The sequence below is a fragment of the Oryzias latipes genome, chromosome 24, assembly GCF_053564925.1.
Source record: "Oryzias latipes strain Hd-rR chromosome 24, Olatipes_Hd-rR_3.1".
NCBI classification, from domain to species: domain Eukaryota; kingdom Metazoa; phylum Chordata; class Actinopteri; order Beloniformes; family Adrianichthyidae; genus Oryzias; species Oryzias latipes.
Window position 1 is genome coordinate 1,225,833 of NC_136260.1, and position 19,928 is coordinate 1,245,760.

The window sequence follows — 19,928 nt, forward strand, 5'->3', positions numbered from 1 at the left end:
GCCTTCCGTCCGTGAAACCTGGGTTCGACTCCGGGCTGCTCCCGGGCTGCTCCCTGTTTCCTTCTCTACTTCTGTGCCGGTTCCAAGCCCGGTTTGAGAAGGTTGCGTCAGGAAGGGCATCCGGCGTAAAACATTGCCAAATTTACCATGCGACTTGTTCGCTGTGGCGACCCCTGATGGGAGAAGCCGAAAGTGGAAGAATTTGATGTATACGTGTTAAAGTTGTCAATGATTTTAGTTTCTTTACATTTTACTAATAATTGTGTTCTACAGCTAAAAGACATAGTCTCCCTCCAACTATATATTTTATGTTCCCAGTGGTCTTTTAAGTTTGATTATGCTGTTTCCAACAAAATACAAAAAGCATATGTTGATTTTGAGACATAGTTTCTTCAGAGCAGCAGGGGTTCATTAGAAATTCGCCTCTGAGTTTTGAGCTGGACTGTTGGCACGAGAATTCGCTTTCTCTTATTTCCCTTCAACCCTTTGTTTACAGTCACTCCCGCTAGCTTATAGCACTTCACAAGCTTAAACTCACATTAGCACAGCTAAAAAAACGGCATGCAATAGTGGAGGTATTGAGTTGTACAGTTTTGAGCCAGATGCCAGCTAGGATGAGGAAAACAACGCATCTATTTTTATGATTTTCAAGTGGATGCATCAGAATTGTAACAGAGACTTTGGTTCAAACGTTTCAGTTGATGCATCACAAACCTGGGCTTTTTTAAACTGCTGGTTTTTATCTGTTCCTGATCATCACGATTTCAATGAAGAAATACTAAAAAATGCAGTTTTTAATCTTAAAATATTTAATAATTGTCCTCCATCATAAAAATGATGTGAGAACATGTTAAAAACACCCAAAACAAAATTTTCATTGGAGTCTGTCTTTCTAGAGGTGAATAATAAAGATATTTTCTTTTCCAGTGTAATGATCTAGATGCCGGATGAGAGTCCATTATTAAAGGAGTCTGCATTTACATGGGTGAAGATCCAGAAAACTTGGTCCAGGAATATGAGGTATGTATATCTTTTGTTTAGCTAATAAATTTCTTATATGCTGGACTTCACAAAATGTTCTTTTACAGTCCTTCATTTTCTTTCCAACTGCTTAAGGCCGTGTCGCACTGCCACCACCTACAATCTTTGTTTTTTCCACATTGTGAATGGACAGTTTTCATCCGTAGACAATGCGCAAGCGGCAGTGCAACGCGGCTTTAAAGGAAGTGTACGTCTTCCTGTATTTATTAACCTACTTACCAACCTACTTAAGGAGCTCCTGGACCAGTATTCATCGCCAGTCCGTTGCCCCTTATGGTGCTCATTTTGGTCTTACATCTAGTTCTTGTTAAGCTACCTTGTTCCAAGCCTGCACCTAATGTATCTCCTTACCTGTCTTCAGGAAATCCCAAACCACGAGTGGTCGCCTGAATCAGCCGGTGTCTGGAAACCTCACTCAGTCTGCTACTCCGGTCTCACCACGAGCCTCTGCTGATCATCCAACTGTAATCATGACAGAACGGACTGGCCATTACCCCGACCCAGCTGACCCGGAAGATCTTCGTCAGACTGTCACCCAACAAGGATTATTTTTGGAACTCCTGTACAGCGCCATCACTCGGATCACTACCGTTCAAGAGGATTTGTTATCACAAATGAAAGGTACCACACAAACAATTACTGAGCAAACCAAACTCCATGCTAATTCTGCTCCAGGATCTTCTCTACCATTTTCCGGCAATACCGCTGCTTCCGCCTCCGAATCATTCGCCGCCTCAGAAAACATCCGGCTGCAACCGGAACCTTTCTCCGGGGACGTGGAAGCCTGCGGAGGATTTTTACTGCAGAGCCAACTGATTTGTCAACAAACCCCTCGTTATTATCAGTTGGACCTCAGTAAAATTACACTAATCATTAACAGTGGGCCCAAGCTTACCTTTCCGCCAACCCCATCAGCCAAATCACGTATGAACGTTTCCTCTGCGAGTTTCGCCAAGTTTTCGACCAACCACGCAAGCAGGAGGAAGCTACCCGGCGGTTACTCAAACAACGTAACAGACCGGTTAGCGATCACATTATAGATTTCCGAATTCTGGCGGTAGAGGCTGGCTGGCCCGATCTACCCCTGAAAGTGATCTTTTACCAACCACTCAACGAACAAATCAAGGATCACCGTTGCTCTCAACCCGAAGCTAACACCTTCGAAGAATTAATCTCCGCGGCGCTCCGTTCTGACATCAGGCTGCGGGAGCGACAAAACGAACGTACCCCCAAACTCCTTCGTTCTTCTGCTAATCACGTCCAGCGCTCCGACACCCCCGCTGCTCCTAAATCTCCGGACGAGTCCATGAAAGTCGGACATTCTAAATTATCAGAGGAAGAACGTCGCAGACGACGGGATGAGGGATCCTGTTTTTATTGCGGTAATAAGGGTCATTTGGTCTCCCCCTGCTCGCTTCGTTCTAAGCCCCCGGGCCCCTCGCCAGATGACCGGCCGCAAGCAGTAACTAACATGAATCATTCTGGTAAAGATTTTTATTCGTCCCTGTCAAGCTTTGTTTAGGTCTTCATGTTCACGATTCACGTGCCCTAGTCGACTCCGGGGCAGAACAGAGCCTTATTGACCAGCAGCTTGTTGATAATCTGTCTATACCCACAGAACCTCTGGATAGACTTATTGAAGCCTCCGGGTTGGGTGGCCAGCACTTATCCCGCATCACTCATCGCACCAAACCCATCATGCTCGTTTCATCAGGCAATCATCGTGAGTCCATCCGTTTTCTCGTCACTCAGTCATCCCACACTCACATTATACTTGGGTTTTCATGGCTCAAGTTACATAACCCACAGTTTGATTGGTCCCAAGGATCAGTCATCAAATGGAGCCCGTATTGTCTTGCAAACTGTCTACTGTCTTCCCTTCCCACTGTAACCCCCCATAGCGCCAAGTGCCCTAGTCAGGTTGATTTGTCCGGCATTCCTCACTGTTATCATGATTTAAAGGCCGTTTTCAGCAAAACTAAAGCCAGTGCTCGTCCCCCCCATAGACCATATGATTGTGCTATTAATTTACTGCCAGGCGCCCCTTTACCCAAGGGCCATTTGTTTAACTTATCCGGTCCTGAGAAAAAAGCAATGGAAGAGTACATCCAGGAGGCCCTCTCCCTGGGGCACATTCGACCATCCTCCTCCCCTGTGGGAGCCGGATTCTTTTTTTTAGAGAAAAAGGATAAATCACTCAGACCCTGCATTGACTACCGGGAACTGAATCAAATCACCATAAAGGATAAATATTCCCTACCATTAATCACCTCGGTTTTTGATTCCGTCCAAAAGGCCAGAATTTTCACCAAGTTAGATCTCTGTAATGCCTATCATTTAGTCCGCGTTAAGGACGGCGATGAATGGAAAACTGCCTTTAACACTCCACTAGGGCATTATGAGTATTTAGTCATGCCCTTTGGCCTCACCAATGCCCCGGCAGTTTTCCAAAGGTTGGTCAACGACGTCCTTCGCGACTTCATTAACCGGTTTGTTTTCTTCTACCTCGATGATATCCTCGTTTATTCCTGCGATCAGACTCAACACGAACACCACGTCCGTTTGGTACTAGAAAGACTACTAGAAAACCAACTCTATGTAAAACATGAAAAGTGCGAATTCCACACCTCCCCCCTACAGTTTCTTGGCTACATCATCGAGGCTGGCTGTATTCGTATGGACCCCTCGAAAATTGAGGCCGTTACTGATTGGGACCCTCCGGACAGTTGTAAGAAGCTACAGCAGGCTTTGCTAACTTCTACAGGCGATTCATACGCAACTACAGCAGCATTGCCACACCTCTGACACGCCTCACCTCCAAACACTTCAAACACCCTTTTGTCTGGTAGCTCAACAAGCCTTTGACAAATTAAAGAATCTCTTTGTATCTGCTCCTATCCTCATCCAACCGGACCCCTCACATCAGTTCGTAGTCAAGGTGGACGCCTCTGACTCTGGGGTAGGAGCAGTTCTCTCCCAGAAGGAGGAAGGCTCTGGCAAGTTGAAACCTTGTGCTTTCTTCTCCCGTAAACTGTCCCCTTCAGAGCAGAACTATGACGTTGGAAACCGGGAGCTCCAAGCTATCAAGTTAGCTTTGGAAGAGTGGCGTCACTGGTTGGAGGGAGCCGAACAGCCATTCATCGTGTGGACAGATCATAAAAACCTGGCTTACCTCCGCTCGGCTAAAAGACTCAACTCCAGGCAAGCTCGTTGGTGTCTTTTCTTTGACCGCTTTCATTTCATCATCACCTACAGACCTGGCTCCCGCAAAGTCAAGCCCGACGCCCTCTCTCGGAAATACAGTCCTTCGGAGAACACTCCCTCAGCCATCATTCCGTCTTCATGCATCATCGGTATTGTCACCTGGGACGTCGAAACTAAGGTACTTCAGGCCCAGACTGGGGACGATAACCATCCTCCAGTACCCAGGGGAACATTGTTTGTGCCTACTCCCCTCCGTCCAGAAGTTATTGCCTGGGGACACACTTCTCGTGTGGCGTGCCATGGTGGAGTTCATGGGACCATCAACCTCCTTCGCAAGAGGTTTTTTTGGCCGTCGATGGAGAAAGACGTACGCGAGTACATCTCGGCGTGTACCACCTGTGCCCGATCTAAGACGTCCTCCTCGGCCCCTGCATGGTTACTCCATCTTCTCCCCACGCCAAACCGACCCTGGTCCCATCTAGCTATGGACTTCGTCACCGAGTTACCCCCATCCAAAGGTAACACCGTCATCCTCACGGTTGTCGACCGGTTTTCCAAAATGGCCCATTTCATTTCACTTCCTAAATTGCCCACCGTCACTGAAACCGCTGATTATGGTCAATCATGTTATTCGTCATCACGGCATCCCCATGGACATTGTCTCTGACCGTGGTCCCCAGTTCATTTCCCAGGTCTGGAAAGCCTTCTGCACGGCCTTGGGGGCCACGGTCAGCCTCACGTCTGGATATCACCCCCAGTCCAACGGCCAAGCGGAGAGAGCGAACCAGGAACTGGAGGCAGCACTCCGCTGCCTGGCGGCACAGAATCAGCAGGACTGGTCCCAATACCTCGTGTGGATTGAGTATGCCCATAATACTCATCCGTCCGCTGCTACTGGGATCTCCCCTTTTGAGGCGGCCCTCGGGTACTCACCACCTCTGTTTCCGTCACAGGAACTGGACTTGGCAGTGTTTTCCGTCCAACATCACATCAAGCGGTGCCAACGCATCTGGACTCAGACGAAGGCTGCTCTCCTCCGCACCAAGGAGAGCAACTGCCGCATTGCCAATCGTCACAGGGTGGTGGGACCCGATTACCAACCTGGCCAAAGGGTTTGGCTCTCCACACGCAACATCCCCATCCAAGCCACCTCCAAGAAACTGGTTCCACGTTTCATCGGTCCATATGCCATCGAAAAACTCATCAATCCCACCTGCGTCCGACTCCGTCTTCCCAAAGCCCTTAAGATACACCCGTCGTTTCATGTCTCACAGATCAAGCCAGTCCAGGACAGTCCTCTGTGCCCGCCGTCCACTTCCCCACCACCCGCCCGGGTCATCGACGGCGCCCCGGCATACGACGTCAGCCGGATCTTGGATGTTCGTCGTCGGGGTCGCGGATTCCAGTTTCTGGTCGACTGGGTGGGCTACGGGCCGGAGGAGTGCTCCTGGATCTCTCGTTCGCTCATTTTGGACCCCTCGCTCACAGAGGACTTCTACCGGGCCCACCCAGATCGCCGCCCTTGACCGCCTGGAGGCGGTCGTTGAGGGGGGGTACTGTCATGGTGCCTCTGTCAGACTCCTCCCCCTCTCCTCTCCGCTTGGTTCCCTAATTCAGCCCAGCTGCCACCACTCAACTCATCATCACCGCCTATCTACTTAAGGAGCTCCTGGACCAGTATTCATCGCCAGTCCGTTGCCCCTTATGGTGCTCATTTTGGTCTTATGTCTAGTTCTTGTCAAGCTACCTTGTTCCAAGCCTGCACCTAATGTATCTCCTTACCTGTCTCCAGGAAATCCTGAATCAGCCGGTGTCTGGAAACCTCACTCAGTCTGCTACTCCGGTCTCACCACGAGCCTCTGCCGATCATCCAACTCCACAGATCTCCACCAACGCCGCCCTACGGAGGGATCCACCAGTGACGCCACAGAATCCAGTCTCTCGTATTGTGGACCACACGGAAACTGCTCACTCCCTAACCTTGCTGACAATTAAATCTTATTACTTACCACACCAGCTTGCTCCTGTGTTTTCTTCTGGGTTCCAGCATCTGGGTCTCTAAGGTTCTGTAATCATGACACATCAAGGTGCTACAGAACCTGGAAAATGTGGCAATGGCTGTCGCCATGCTGTTTGGATTGATGTATGCCCTCAACCTCAGCTATCCGCAAAACCTCTGTTACACGTTTGAGGTACTTCAAAAGATAATAATGGAACTGAACGAAGGAGAACTTTCCAACAAGGTTCGTGCTCTGAAAAACAGACTCTTTCAGTGACAAGATCAGAGGCCACGGACAGTGAGCAGTGTCTTCAGACATTCACCACAGAGGGTGTTTTGTCCTCACCTACCAGTAGTACTTGTTTTCCATTGTTATATGCATTTTGTGCAATGTTTGATTCTATGATTGAATAGCTTTAGATTTTAATAACAAGAATAAGAAGAAAACAGTTTTGTTTTTATTTGTTTACAATTCTTTAGGAGGATATTTTTCCACTCAGGTATATTTGCATTAGTACTTAACAGTTTTTACTTTTAAGAACTATACCTGACAATGCACTTGTTTTTTGTCTTGATACATGGTTCAACCGTCTTAATTTTGAAGTTTATTGCAACTGTGAATGTTCTCAATACAGAATTGCTTTGTGATGCCAGTCTTTTGGTGTGAAACGGACAAATGGTCAAGAAAACGTAGCATTTTCTTTAGAATTGCACTACTAAAGGTGATATGCCCTTAGTTGCCAGCACTACTTAAGTTCCATATTCTAACATTTAATTGCGTGGTGTGCAACATTTTTGTTTTCTCACTTCTACCGCTTCAGCCTGTTCTGGGCTGATAGTAGGAATAACTTGATTTAACTTATGTCTAATATTTGAGATTTTACTTTCAAAAAATGTAAGAAAATCATCAGAGCTGAGAGAAACAGGACCATGTGGTTCTACTGAGCACTGACTGCAAGTTAATTTAGCAATAGTGCTAAAAAGAAATCTTGGATTATTTCCATTCTCTGATATTAAGGTTGAATAGTACTGGCTTCTAGCTCTACGCAGAGCTTTTTTATAATTTAATAGGCTATGTTTCCAGGTATCCAGAGACTGCTCTGAACCGGAGCGGCGCCATTCTCTTTCCAACTTACGAGTTACTTGTTTAAGAGAATGTGTTTCAGCGTTAAACCACAGTGCTACTAGGTTTTGTCTAACGAACTTAGGTTTCAAGGGGGCAACAACATCAAGTGTACTCCTTAGGGCTTGTAAGGCATCATTAACAAACTGGTAATTTATACTAGGATTGATGCTATGGGAGCTGGACTCAGAGTATTTTCTCAGAATATCACTAAGTACTGGCTGAACTGTGTGTTTAAACTCAGACACAGAACGGTCAGTTAAAGTTCTTCTAAGCTGTTTCTTACTCATTGGGGCAGAAGGATGTTCTAATGTAAACTGGAAGGTAATCAGAAAGTGATCAGAAATGATGGGGTTAAGAGGCAGGACACTCAGCTGGCTGATCTCTATTTTTACGTACAACATCATCTAATAAAGCTGCAAAAGCATTTCCTAAACAGTCACTGTGGTCATCAAGATGAATATTAAAATCCCCTATTATTATAGTTTGAGCAGAATCTAAGACAATAGTTGATAGGAAGTCGGAAAACTCAGTTAAAAATTCTGAATATGGGCCGGGGGGGGGCGATAAATAATTATGAATAAAACAGGTTTTCGTGTCTTCCTGTTAGGGTGATTTATAGACAATACGATTCTTTCAAATGAATTATAAGCATTTTTAACTTTAGGGCTGAGAAGTAAGCTAGACTGTGATATTACTGCCACACCACCTCCTCTCCCTGAAATCCTGGATTTCTGATAGTTAGCATAAGTGGGGGGGGGGGGGGGGGTTGCTTCATTCAATCTAACATCGTCATCCTGTTGGAGCCAAGTTTCTGTTAAGGCTAGAAGACTGAGGTTGTTATCAGTGATTAATTCATTGACTAAGAGGGACTTGGAGGAAATGGATCGAATGTTTAATAAACCACATTTAATGACATCATTATTCTGCTTGTGAGAACTGCTGTCTGTCACTGTAAGGTTTCTATGACGCGCTCCTTTTACTTGTCTTTCAGCACATAAGCTAAAACCCCGCCCAAGGTGCATCGCAGGCTAAACCCCCCACCCCCTCACCCTAAAATGAGATTATATGAGGAAGGGGGTAAGTTGGGGACAGCTGGTAGACTGTCCCCTGGTGGTCAAACATCCGTCCCCCAGCCCCCTCCCATCATAGGGCCCAGGTTCCCCCCAGCCCAGGGGTCCCACCCCCTGAGGCACCAACACCCCAGGCCCTGCACCACCCACCCCACACAGAGAGAGAGGAGCCAGAACCCCCCCCACCCCCCGAGCTGGGAGAGCTCTGGTCAGGCCTCGACGGGACCGAGGCAGCCAACTGGCCGGGGCAATTGCCAATTGCCTCAGCGGAGACCCCGACCCGTCAAACCCCCAAGGTCCCATACCGATAGTGTCCCCCCCACACCAGAAAGCCCCCCCCCCACAGGACAGGGCCGACAAGCTCCCAGACCCCCACCCCCAGACCCCGCAGCCCCAGCGGATGACACCCGGAGCTACCGGGGGTCCCAAGGGGGTTGCCTCGCCACGTCCCAGAGCCACGGAAGGGTTTATCCCAGCCCCAGGTTTAGATGGGCCGCCCATCCAGCGCCGCTGGACCTCCCCCCGTGCAGGGCCCTTCGCCAACCCCCCCCCCCAGATTCGATCAGCTCATCTCCACTTTTCCACATCAATCCATCTCATGATGTAGCACCAGAAACATAAAATTTAAAATTTAAAAATTAAACCAAACTGCCACACAAAGAAATTTTGTGACAAGTTAAACATAATTTTGATCAGTTTGGTCCAAATTAGCAATCATAAGGTGCCATGCTCAGGAAAACAGAACAAAAAACAAAAAGGTCATCTATATGCTTTTCACCTAATTTCTACTATCTCAAGGATGTAGGTTGATATTTATTTCTTTTTTGTTACATTTATTACAAGTGATGTGAACATCATTTTGAAATATTACCTGCATGGCCTGGAGTTGTCCGAAGTAGTTGCTTAAGCGCATTCAACGTCTGATGGTCTTTCTGTTCAAGTCTAAAAGGAAAACAGAAATATGACAAGCAGGAATGGTCAAAAAACAGAACGTCATAATTTCTTATAAGTGTATAACTATTAAACCAATTGGTTAAGTAAGGGTTAATGGCAGCCATTAACCCCCCGCAGTCTGTCCGCAGACATTTGAGGTTTCACCGTATACACTCAGTGACACATTTGATTTGATTTATTGATTTATTTCAAGCATTGTAGTCGAAGCAATAAAGAATTTACACAGATTTGTCAAACTCATTATAGAAATGATAAAATGCATAGATTAAAAAAACAGAAATAAAAGTCACTTAAATAACATATGCTTAATTTAAAACAGTGATCATTAACTAAAGTCTAGTAGAGCTTGATTTATTGCTTGAAAATGAGTGGGAAGAAGCGAATTTATATAACCCCACCCCTACTGAGTTAATTAGGGCCCGAGCACGGAGTGCAAGGACCCTATTGTATCTGTTAGGTTTATTAGGGTCCGAGCACGGAGTGCAAGGACCCTATTGTAATTCGAATGTTTATTATTAGGGCCCGAGCACGGAGTGCAAGGACCCTATTGTATCTGTTAGGTTTATTATTAGGGCCCGAGCACGTAGTGCAAGGACCCTATTGTATTTACTCGGATTAATTTACTCGGATTATTAGGGCCCGAGCACGGAGTGCAAGGACCCTATTGTAATTCGAATGTTTATTATTAGGGCCCGAGCACGGAGTGCAAGGACCCTTTTGTATCTGTTAGGATTATTAGGGCCCGAGCACGGAGTGCAAGGACCCTATTGTATCTGTTAGGTTTATTATTATTAGGGCCAGAGCACGGAGTGCAAGGACCCTATTGTATCTGTTAGGTTTATTAGGGCCCGAGCACGGAGTGCAAGCGGGGGTGTAATCGTGACAGAGCGGTGAAGTCGGGCGTCTCGCCATACACAAATGTTGCTCTCACGTACACATTCCTTCTCCAATCTCCCTCAAATTAAATATATTTGATGAAGCTTCCATTCTGAACCCATGTATATGACAACTTTGGACGAGCTCTATAGCGCCACCTAGTTATTGCATGGGGTACATTCTGCCCTGTATTTTCTCTGTGCTTTGTCCGATGTGCATGAAATTAAAACTGGAGATACTCAGAAGGGTCCTCTCTCATCATGTAAAGTTTCATGGGTGTACATCTGACGGTGCCTGCGTAACCGGAAGTGGTCGATTATGTGCACCCAAATAATAGAAATTTATTAAAAATCATCCGTTTGTCTCAGGAAGCTGAGATTTCAGAATAAGATGCCTTTATTAATTTCTAGCTTTGATATGTAACACTATAGGGTGTACGAGAAACTTCATCACTTGATTTTTTTAATGAAATTTTGGACTAAACAACTATTATTATAATAACTTCTGTTTAGGTTATCAGCACCAAGAATTCAACTTTCATAGGCATTTATGTGCTACTGCTTCCTAAAAAAATTCAGAATGATTGAAGTTACAGGTGAACTTTTAGACAACATTTCATCCAAAAAGGTCCGAAAACGTCTTTTTAGGCAAAACTGCAAACACCTATTTTTTTGCATAACTTATCTTTCAAATATCAGAACAAAAAAATTAAAAACGGTAGGGATCTGTGTTTGCTGCCTTCCATATTTTTTTCAGACTTAAAAGTGTAACAGATGATTTATAAAAAATCCTTTTTCATCCAAAAACCTGTGTTAAATCTGTCTAGACTCCAAACAAACATTTTTTATGGTAACTTATGTTTCAACAATCGACACCAATTTTCACAGACCTATAGCTGAACATGTCCCATAGCTCCCTGAATATTTTCATAGATATAAAATGAACTGGTCATTCTAACATCTGGCATTCTAACATCTAACATCTTACATGTCAAAGCCTCTCTCAGCCTGGCTCTGCTGAAGGAGTCGTGTTACAACCCCGCCCCCTCCTGCTGGGACCCCTGCTTCTATGTAAATTAGCAAGCAGTGAACAGAGAGATGAAGAGTAAGAATGGCCATTACTCAGGCATGCATAATCCAAAGACAGCCAGTTAAACACTGAAAGACATATTTTTTCGGTATGTCTTTCATACATCTTTAGTATTAAAAACTCTCCCAGATGAATGTGCCTGAGTCCACCTGCAGGTGGATCACAGACTTCCTGACGGACAGACAGCAGTATGTGAGGCTGGGAAAGCTTGTCTCAGATACTCGGACCACAAGCATCGGATCCCCCCAGGGCTGTGTCCTTTCACCCCTGTTACTCTCCCTGTACACAAACAGCTGCACAGCTGGTCACCTGTCTGTCAAACTCCTGAAGTTTGCTGACGACACCACACTCATCGGCCTCATCTCTGACGGAGATGAGTCGGCCTACAGGAGTGAAATAGCCAGGCTGGTGTCATAGTGCAGCGCTAACAACCTGGAGCTTAATGCTCTGAAGACAGTGGAGATGACAGTGGACTTGAGGAAGGCCCCAGCCCCCCTCCCCCCTGTCATCCTCTGTGACTCCCCGGTGACCTCTGTGGAGTCTTTCTGCTTCCTGGGAACCATCATCAGCCAGGACCTCAAGTGGGAGCAGAACATCAGCTCCATCACTAAGAAGGTCCAGCAGAGGATGTACTTCCTGAGGCAGCTGAAGAAGTTTCACCTCCCTGAAAAGATGCTGGTAGACTTCTACGATGCCATCATCGAATCCACCCTCACGTCCTCCATCACAGTCTGGTTCGCTGCGGCCACGGCCAGAGACAAGGCCAAGCTGCAACGCGTCATCCACTCAGGAGAGAAGGTGATCGGCTGCCACCTCCCGTCTCTCCAGGAGCTGGAGGCGGGCAGCCAGGATTGTAGCGGACCCATCTCATCCAGGACATAATCTCTTTCGGCCCCTCCCTTCTGGCAAGAGGCTCCGGTCCATCAGGACCAGGACCTCGCGCCACAAAAACAGCTTCTTCCCCACTGCAGTCAGCCTGCTGAACAGTACCCCAACTACCCCAGCTGACCCTCCCCCCGCCCACCAAAGGACTGTCGGTGACACTTACAGGCCCCACCATCCCAGCCCACCTGTGCTCCCACTTTACTTCACCTTACTCTACTGTATATAGTGTGTTGTTGTTGTTAACTTAATTTTTAACTTATTCTTAATTGCACTATACACCAAGTCAAAGAGTTGGGCGTCTCGCCATGCATAAATGTTGCTCTCACGTGCACATTCCTTGTCCAATCTCACTGAAATTCAATGGACATGATGAAGCTTCCATTCTGAACCCATGGATATGACAACTTTGGACGAGCTCTATAGCGCCACCTAGTTATTGCATGGGGCACATTATGCCCTTTTTTTTCTCTGTGCTTTGTCCGATGTTCATAAAATTACAACAGGAGATACTCAGAAGGGTCTTCTCTCATCGTTTAGAGTTTCATGGGTATACACCTGACCGTGCCTGCGCAAGCCACCGCCAAACAGGAAGTGGTTGATTGCGTTGTAGTCAGATAATTAAAAATTCATAAAAAATCAGCCGTTTGTATCACGAGGCTGAAATTTCAGAATGAGATGCCTCCTACATATCTCCAACTTAGTGTCCAGAGCCAATCACTTTTACACTTAAGGCCTACTGGTGAATGAAGCAGCAGTAATGCAGACATTTTGGAAAGTCTGGGTCAGCTTTACAGTGAGTGATGAAACCTGTTTGTCTATTGATCATAGCAGGAGCCCCGTCTGCAGTCACTGCTACCAGCTTTTCTAATGGTACCTTTTTCTGCACAAAAACTTCTTTACCGTGTAATACATTTCAACTCCTCCTATATTTGTTTGTAAGGGCAGTTCTGTCAAGAGTTCTTCTCTTGATGTAAAGAAAAACAAAAAAACAAACAAACACACAGCTGCGCTGCACTGCTGCTGTCTAGAGATTCTTCAAACTGGATGCAAAACAACATGCGCTTTGCAAGATCCGGGTCCACCTGATCGGCCAAGTTATCAAACATAGCTGACACATGTCTAGACATTGTAGTGGAAATTAGATCACTTCTATTTTTCACATCTTTAGGTACAGTGTTAATGATTATCATCATTGCTTGATTGACAACTTTTTAATCTGAAAAGGCCTTCTGGATGAGAAAATGAGCAGGACTAAACAAAGCTTCGTTTGAATTTTTTTTTCACAATATATGCAAAAATATCAGTCCTTAAAGGAAACAGATTACAGCCCCCCCCCCCCCCCACCCCCCCCCACCTTTCGCCGACAGGCTGCTGTCATGTTAAATGTGGCTTACAGGTCCAGAATGCAGAAGGAAGAACGACACAAAACGGCTCGAGCAGGGCGTTGCTCATTCACTCACTCGTTCATGCTATATTCAAAAGTCTTAAGGCAACAGATTACAGTACCCCCCCCCCCCCACACCCCCCACAGGCTGCTTTCCTATTGACATTAGCTTGAAGCTCCAGAATGGACAAGAAAGAACGACGAGAATGGCTCGAGCAGGGCGTTGCTCATGGGGCGGTCGCTCGTGCCAGGCGGTCGCACGTGCTCGGGCCCGCTAAATGCTACTTGTAGCTTTAATTAGGGCCCGAGCACGGAGTGCAAGGACCCTATTGTATCTGTTAGGTTTATTATTATTAGGGCCCGAGCACGGAGTGCAAGGACCCTATTGTATCTGTTAGGTTTATTAGGGCCCGAGCACGGAGTGCAAGGACCCTATTGTATCTGTTAGAGTTATTAGGGCCCGAGCACGGAGTGCAAGGACCCTATTGTATCTGTTAGAGTTATTATTATTATTAGGGCCCGAGCACGGAGTGCAAGGACCCTATTGTATCTGTTAGGTTTATTAGGGCCCGAGCACGGAGTGCAAGGACCCTATTGTATCTGTTAGGTTTATTAGGGCCCGAGCACGGAGTGCAAGGACCCTAAGGACCCTATTGTATCTGTTAGGTTTATTATTATTAGGGCCCGAGCACGGAGTGCAAGGACCCTATTGTATCTGTAAGAGTTATTAGGGCCCGAGCACGGAGTGCAAGGACCCTATTGTATCTGTTAGAGTTATTAGGGCCCGAGCACGGGGTGCAAGGACCCTATTGTAATTCGAATGTTTATTAGGGCCCGAGCACGGAGTGCAAGGACCCTATTGTATCTGTTAGAGTTATTATTAGGGCCCGAGCACGGAGTGCAAGGACCCTATTGTATCTGTTAGGTTTATTAGGGCCCGAGCACGGAGTGCAAGGACCCTATTGTATCTGTTAGAGTTATTATTATTAGGGCCCGAGCACGGAGTGCAAGGACCCTATTGTAATTCGAATGTTTATTATTATTATTATTAGGGCCCGAGCACGGAGTGCAAGGACCCTATTGTATCTGTTAGAGTTATTATTATTAGGGCCCGAGCACGGAGTGCAAGGACCCTATTGTATCTGTTAGAGTTATTATTATTATTAGGGCCCGAGCACGGAGTGCAAGGACCCTATTGTATCTGTTAGGTTTATTATTAGGGCCCGAGCACGGAGTGCAAGGACCCTATTGTAATTCGAATGTTTATTATTATTATTATTAGGGCCCGAGCACGGAGTGCAAGGACCCTATTGTATCTGTTAGGTTTATTAGGGCCCGAGCACGTAGTGCAAGGACCCTATTGTATTTACTCGGATTATTATTATTATTATTTTTCTTCCGACGGAACAGTCGCCTTTTTGAGGCCTTTAACATACCCCAAAACTCACCAAATTTCGCACACACATCAGGAGTCGCGAAAAATTTTATATTTTATGGGAGACTGACATGGGTGCACAAAAATGGCTCGATAGCGCCACCTACAAAATTTGTTTTGGCGAGCCCCGCCACATGCTTTGACATACAAGCTTGATTTTTTCAAGGAATGTCCATCAGATGGAAACCTACAAAAAAGTCTCTTGGGACCAAGCTGTCAGTTGCACAGGAAGTCTGCTATATTGATGTCAATATGTCTTTTTTGCTGCATTTTGGACATTTGCAGGTCTCGTTCTAGAACGAACTCCTCCTAGAGATTTATGAATAATGACTTCAAACTTTGGTTTTGTAAACTAGACCCATGTCCGATGTTAAATTGCGAAGCTTTTAAGTTTTTACGGTTGTTTGTGACCGTGGCGGCGCGTCAAAATTCGAGGTCATTTTGAAAACACGCCATGAAAAGAAAAATGGCCATTATTCAGCCATGCATAATCCAATTTGATCCAAAATTTATGTGCATGATTGCAGTCTGACTCTGAACACATCTGCAGTGGAAAAATCTGGAAAAAGTGTAGCGCCACCTGCTGGCAAGAGGAAATGACATGTTTGACTTGGAGCATCACTGCTCCAAGTAGGATGAGCCGACACACCTCAAAATGATATCCACCTGTTAAAAAGCCATTGAAGTTTACTCTGACAAAAAGCCATAACTTTCAATGCGGGGGTGTGGTCGTGACAGAGCGGCGAAGTTGGGCGTCTCGCCATGCACACAAAAGTTGCTCTCACGTGCACATTCCTTGTACGATCTCACTTAAATTCGATGGAGATGATGATGCTTCCATTCTGAAACCATGGATATGACAATCTTGGACGAGCTCCATAGCGCCACCTAGATATAAACAAATACATTTTTTGTCACATTTTGACCTATCTTTTCTCTGTGCTTTGTCAGACGTTCATAAAATTACAACAGCAGATACTCACAAGGGTCTTCTCTCATTGTTTAAAGTTTCATGGGCGTACACCTGACGGTGCTTGCGCAAGCCACCGCCAAACAGGAAGTGGTTGATTGCGTTGCAGTCAGATAATTAAAAATTCATAAAAAATCAACCGTTTGTATCACGAGGCTGAGATTTCAGAATGAGATGTCTCTTACATATCTCCACCTTAGATATACAGCTCTCGCATGGGTGCACAAAAATGACTCAATAGCGCCACCTACAATGTTTGTTTTCGCGAGCCCCGCCATGTTCTTTAACATACAAGCTTGATATTTACAGGACATGTTCATCAGATGGAAACCTACAAAAAAGTCTCTTGGGACCAAGCTGTCAGTTGCACAGGAAGTCTGCTATATTGATGTCAATATGTCATTTTTGCTGTGTTTTGGTCATTTGCAGGCCTCGTTCTAGAACGAACTCCTCCTAGAGATTTGTGAACAATGACTCCAAACTTTGGTTTTGTAAACTAGACACATGTTTGATGTTAAATTGCGAAGCTTTTAAGTTTTTATGGTTGTTTGTGACCGTGGCGGCACGTCAAAATTCGAAGGCGTTTCGAAATCACGCCATGAAAAGAAAAATGGCCATTACTCAGCCATGCATAATCCAATTTGATCCCAAATTGGTATGCATGATTGTAGTCTGACTCTGAACACATCTGGAGTGGAAGAATACGGAAAAGGTGTAGCGCCACCTGCTGACAACAGGAAATGACATGTTTTACTTGGAGCATCACTGCTCCAAGTAGGATGGGCCGACACACCTCAAAATGACGTCCACCTGTTGAAAAACCATTGAAGTTTACTCTGATAAAAAACATATCTTTCAACGCAGGGGTGTGGTCTTGACAGAGCGGCAAAGTTGGGCGTCTCGCCATGCACACAAATGTTGCTCTCATGTGCCCATTCCTTGTCCAATCTCACTGAATTTCAATGGATATGATGAAGCTTCCATTCTGAACCCATGGATATGACAACTTTGGACGAGCTCTATAGCGCCACCTAGTTATTGTATGGGGCACATTCTGCCCTGTATTTTCTCTTTGCTTTGTCCGATGTGCATTAAATTAAAACTGGAGATACTCAGAAGGGTCCTCTCTCATAATCTGAAGTTTCATGGGTGTACACCTGACGGTGCCTGCGTAACAGGAAGTGGTCGATTATGTGCACCCAAATAATAGAAATTTATTATAAATCAGCCGTTTGTCTCAGGAAGCTGAGATATCAGAATTAGATGCCTTTAATAACCTCCAGCTTTGATATGTAACACAATAGGGTCTATGAGAAACTTCATACCTCTTTTTTTCCTATACAATTTTGGACTGAACAAAGATTTTTAGCATAAATTCTGTTTAGGTTATCAGCACCAAGAATTCAACTTTCATAGGCATTTATGTGCTACTGCTTCCTAAAAAAATTCAGAATGATTGAAGTTACAGGTGAACTTTTAGAGAACATTTCATCCAAAAAGGTCCGAAAACGTCTTTTTAGGCAAAACTGCAAACACCTATTTTTTTGCATAACTTATCTTTCAAATATCAGCACAAAAAAAATAAAAACGGTAGGGATCTGTGTTTGCTGCCTTCCATATTTTTTTCAGACTTAAAAGTGTAACAGATGATTTATAAAAAATCCTTTTCATCCAAAAACCCGTGTTAAATCTGTCTAGACTCCAAACAAACATTTTTTTATGGTAACTTATGTTTCAACAATCGACACCAATTTTCACAGACCTAAAGCTGAACATGTCCCATAGCTCCCTGAATATTTTCATAGATATAAAATGAACTGCTCATTCTAACATCTGGCATTCTAACATCTAACATCTTACATGTCAAAGCCTCTCTCAGCCTGTCTCTGCTGAAGGAGTCGTGTTACAACCCCGCCCCCTCCTGCTGGGACCCCTGCTATGTAAATTAGCAAGCAGTGAACAGAGAGATGAGGAGTAAGAATGGTCATTACTCAGGCATGCATAATCCAAAGACAGCCAGTTAAACACTGAAAGACATATTTTTTCGGTATGTCTTTCATACATCTTTAGTATTAAAAACTCTCCAAGATGAATGTGCCTGACTCCACCTGCAGGTGGATCACAGACTTCCTGACGGACAGACAGCAGTATGTGAGGCTGGGGAAGCTCGTCTCAGATACTCGGACCACAAGCACCGGATCCCCCCAGGGCTGTGTCCTTTCACCCCTGTTACTCTCCCTGTACACAAACAGCTGCACAGCTGGTCACCTGTCTGTCAAACTCCTGAAGTTTGCTGACGACACCACACTCATCGGCCTCATCTCTGACGGAGATGAGTCGGCCTACAGGAGTGAAATAGCCAGGCTGGTGTCATAGTGCAGCGCTAACAACCTGGAGCTTAATGCTCTGAAGACAGTGGAGATGACAGTGGACTTCAGGAAGGCCCCAGCCCCCCTCCCCCCTGTCATCCTCTGTGACTCCCCGGTGACCTCTGTGGAGTCCTTCTGCTTCCTGGGAACCATCATCAGCCAGGACCTCAAGTGGGAGCAGAACATCAGCTCCATCACTAAGAAGGTCCAGCAGAGGATGTACTTCCTGAGGCAGCTGAAGAAGTTTCACCTCCCTGAAAAGATGCTGGTAGACTTTTACACCGCCATCATCGAATCCACCCTCACGTCCTCCATCACAGTCTGGTTCGCTGCGGCCACGGCCAGAGACAAGGCCAAGCTGCAACGCGTCATCCACTCAGCAGAGAAGGTGATCGGCTGCCACCTCCCGTCTCTCCAGGAGCTGCACATCTCCAGGACCTGGAGGCGGGACCTCGCGCCACAAGAACAGCTTCTTCCCCACTGCAGCCAGCCTGCTGAACAGAACCCCAACTCCCCCAGGTGACCCCCCCTCCCCCCCCGCCCACCAAAGGACTGTCGGTGCCACTTACAGGCCCCACCATCCCAGCCCATCTGTGCTCCCACTTTAATTCACCTTACTCTACTGTATATAGTGTGTTGTTGTTGTTAACTTAATTTTTAACTTATTCTTAATTGCACTATACACCAAGTCAAATTCCTCGTTTTGTAAAGTGCGCTCTACTGAACCTGGCAATAAAACTTTTTCTGATTTCTGATTCTATTAATCATGGTTTTTTATTCATTCAAAATGCAATTAAATCAATATTTTATCTTTTTTCTTTTCCTTTTTCTTTTTTTTATCTCTTATATCCTTTTTTATAATCAATGTTTGAACTTCTTTTCCTTTCTATTGTCATGGTTTCAGTTTGTTGTCTTGTTTTTCGCTTTAGTTCTTGTTCTGCCTTGTTTGGTTCTGTTTCCTGTTTTATTTTGAAAGGTTTCCTGTCTTGTCATGTTTCTTGAGTTTTACTTCCTTTGGTCCCCATCTGCCCTAATCGTGTTCACCTGTGTCTTGTCTGCCCTGTCTGTATATAAGTCTTGTCTCTGCCTTCCTCCTGTGCTGGTCCATTAACTTCTGCTCATGTTGATCACGTCTTCTTGTCTGGCGTCCATGTCCCTTGCCATGCCACAGTAAGTTTTTGTTTTTAGTTTTGTCATCCTGCTCTGCAGCGCTTTTTGTTAGTTAAATAAACCCACTTGCCCTGAACCCGTTTGCCTCCCGTCTCTGCGCCTGGGTCCTACCTGCTGTCGAGCCTCCCCCCCACACGACATCTATACATCCAATGAAATTAAACTACAAATCAACAAACACAACTGATAACAAATGTCTCTAAAAAATGATGTGTATATTTGCAGAACCTTAAAAACACCAAACAAATAACAAATGCTTCCCAATTAAAGCACAAAAAATGGAACACAAAATGTAAAACCCAAGTTAGAAATTGCAATTTGAAAAAGATACTTTTTTCAGCAGCTTTTCAAAATCA

General features: G+C 45.4%; 1 long non-coding RNA gene and 1 pseudogene across 1 annotated transcript in view; both read right to left on the reverse strand.

Annotated features, from left to right (window-relative positions):
• Window positions 1-19,928, reverse strand: part of LOC144990184 (uncharacterized) — a 572,443-nt gene that overhangs the window by 128,542 nt on the left and 423,973 nt on the right. The gene's annotated exons all lie outside the window — the stretch shown is intronic.
• On the reverse strand, window positions 7,565-8,392 carry LOC144990210 (uncharacterized; annotated as a pseudogene).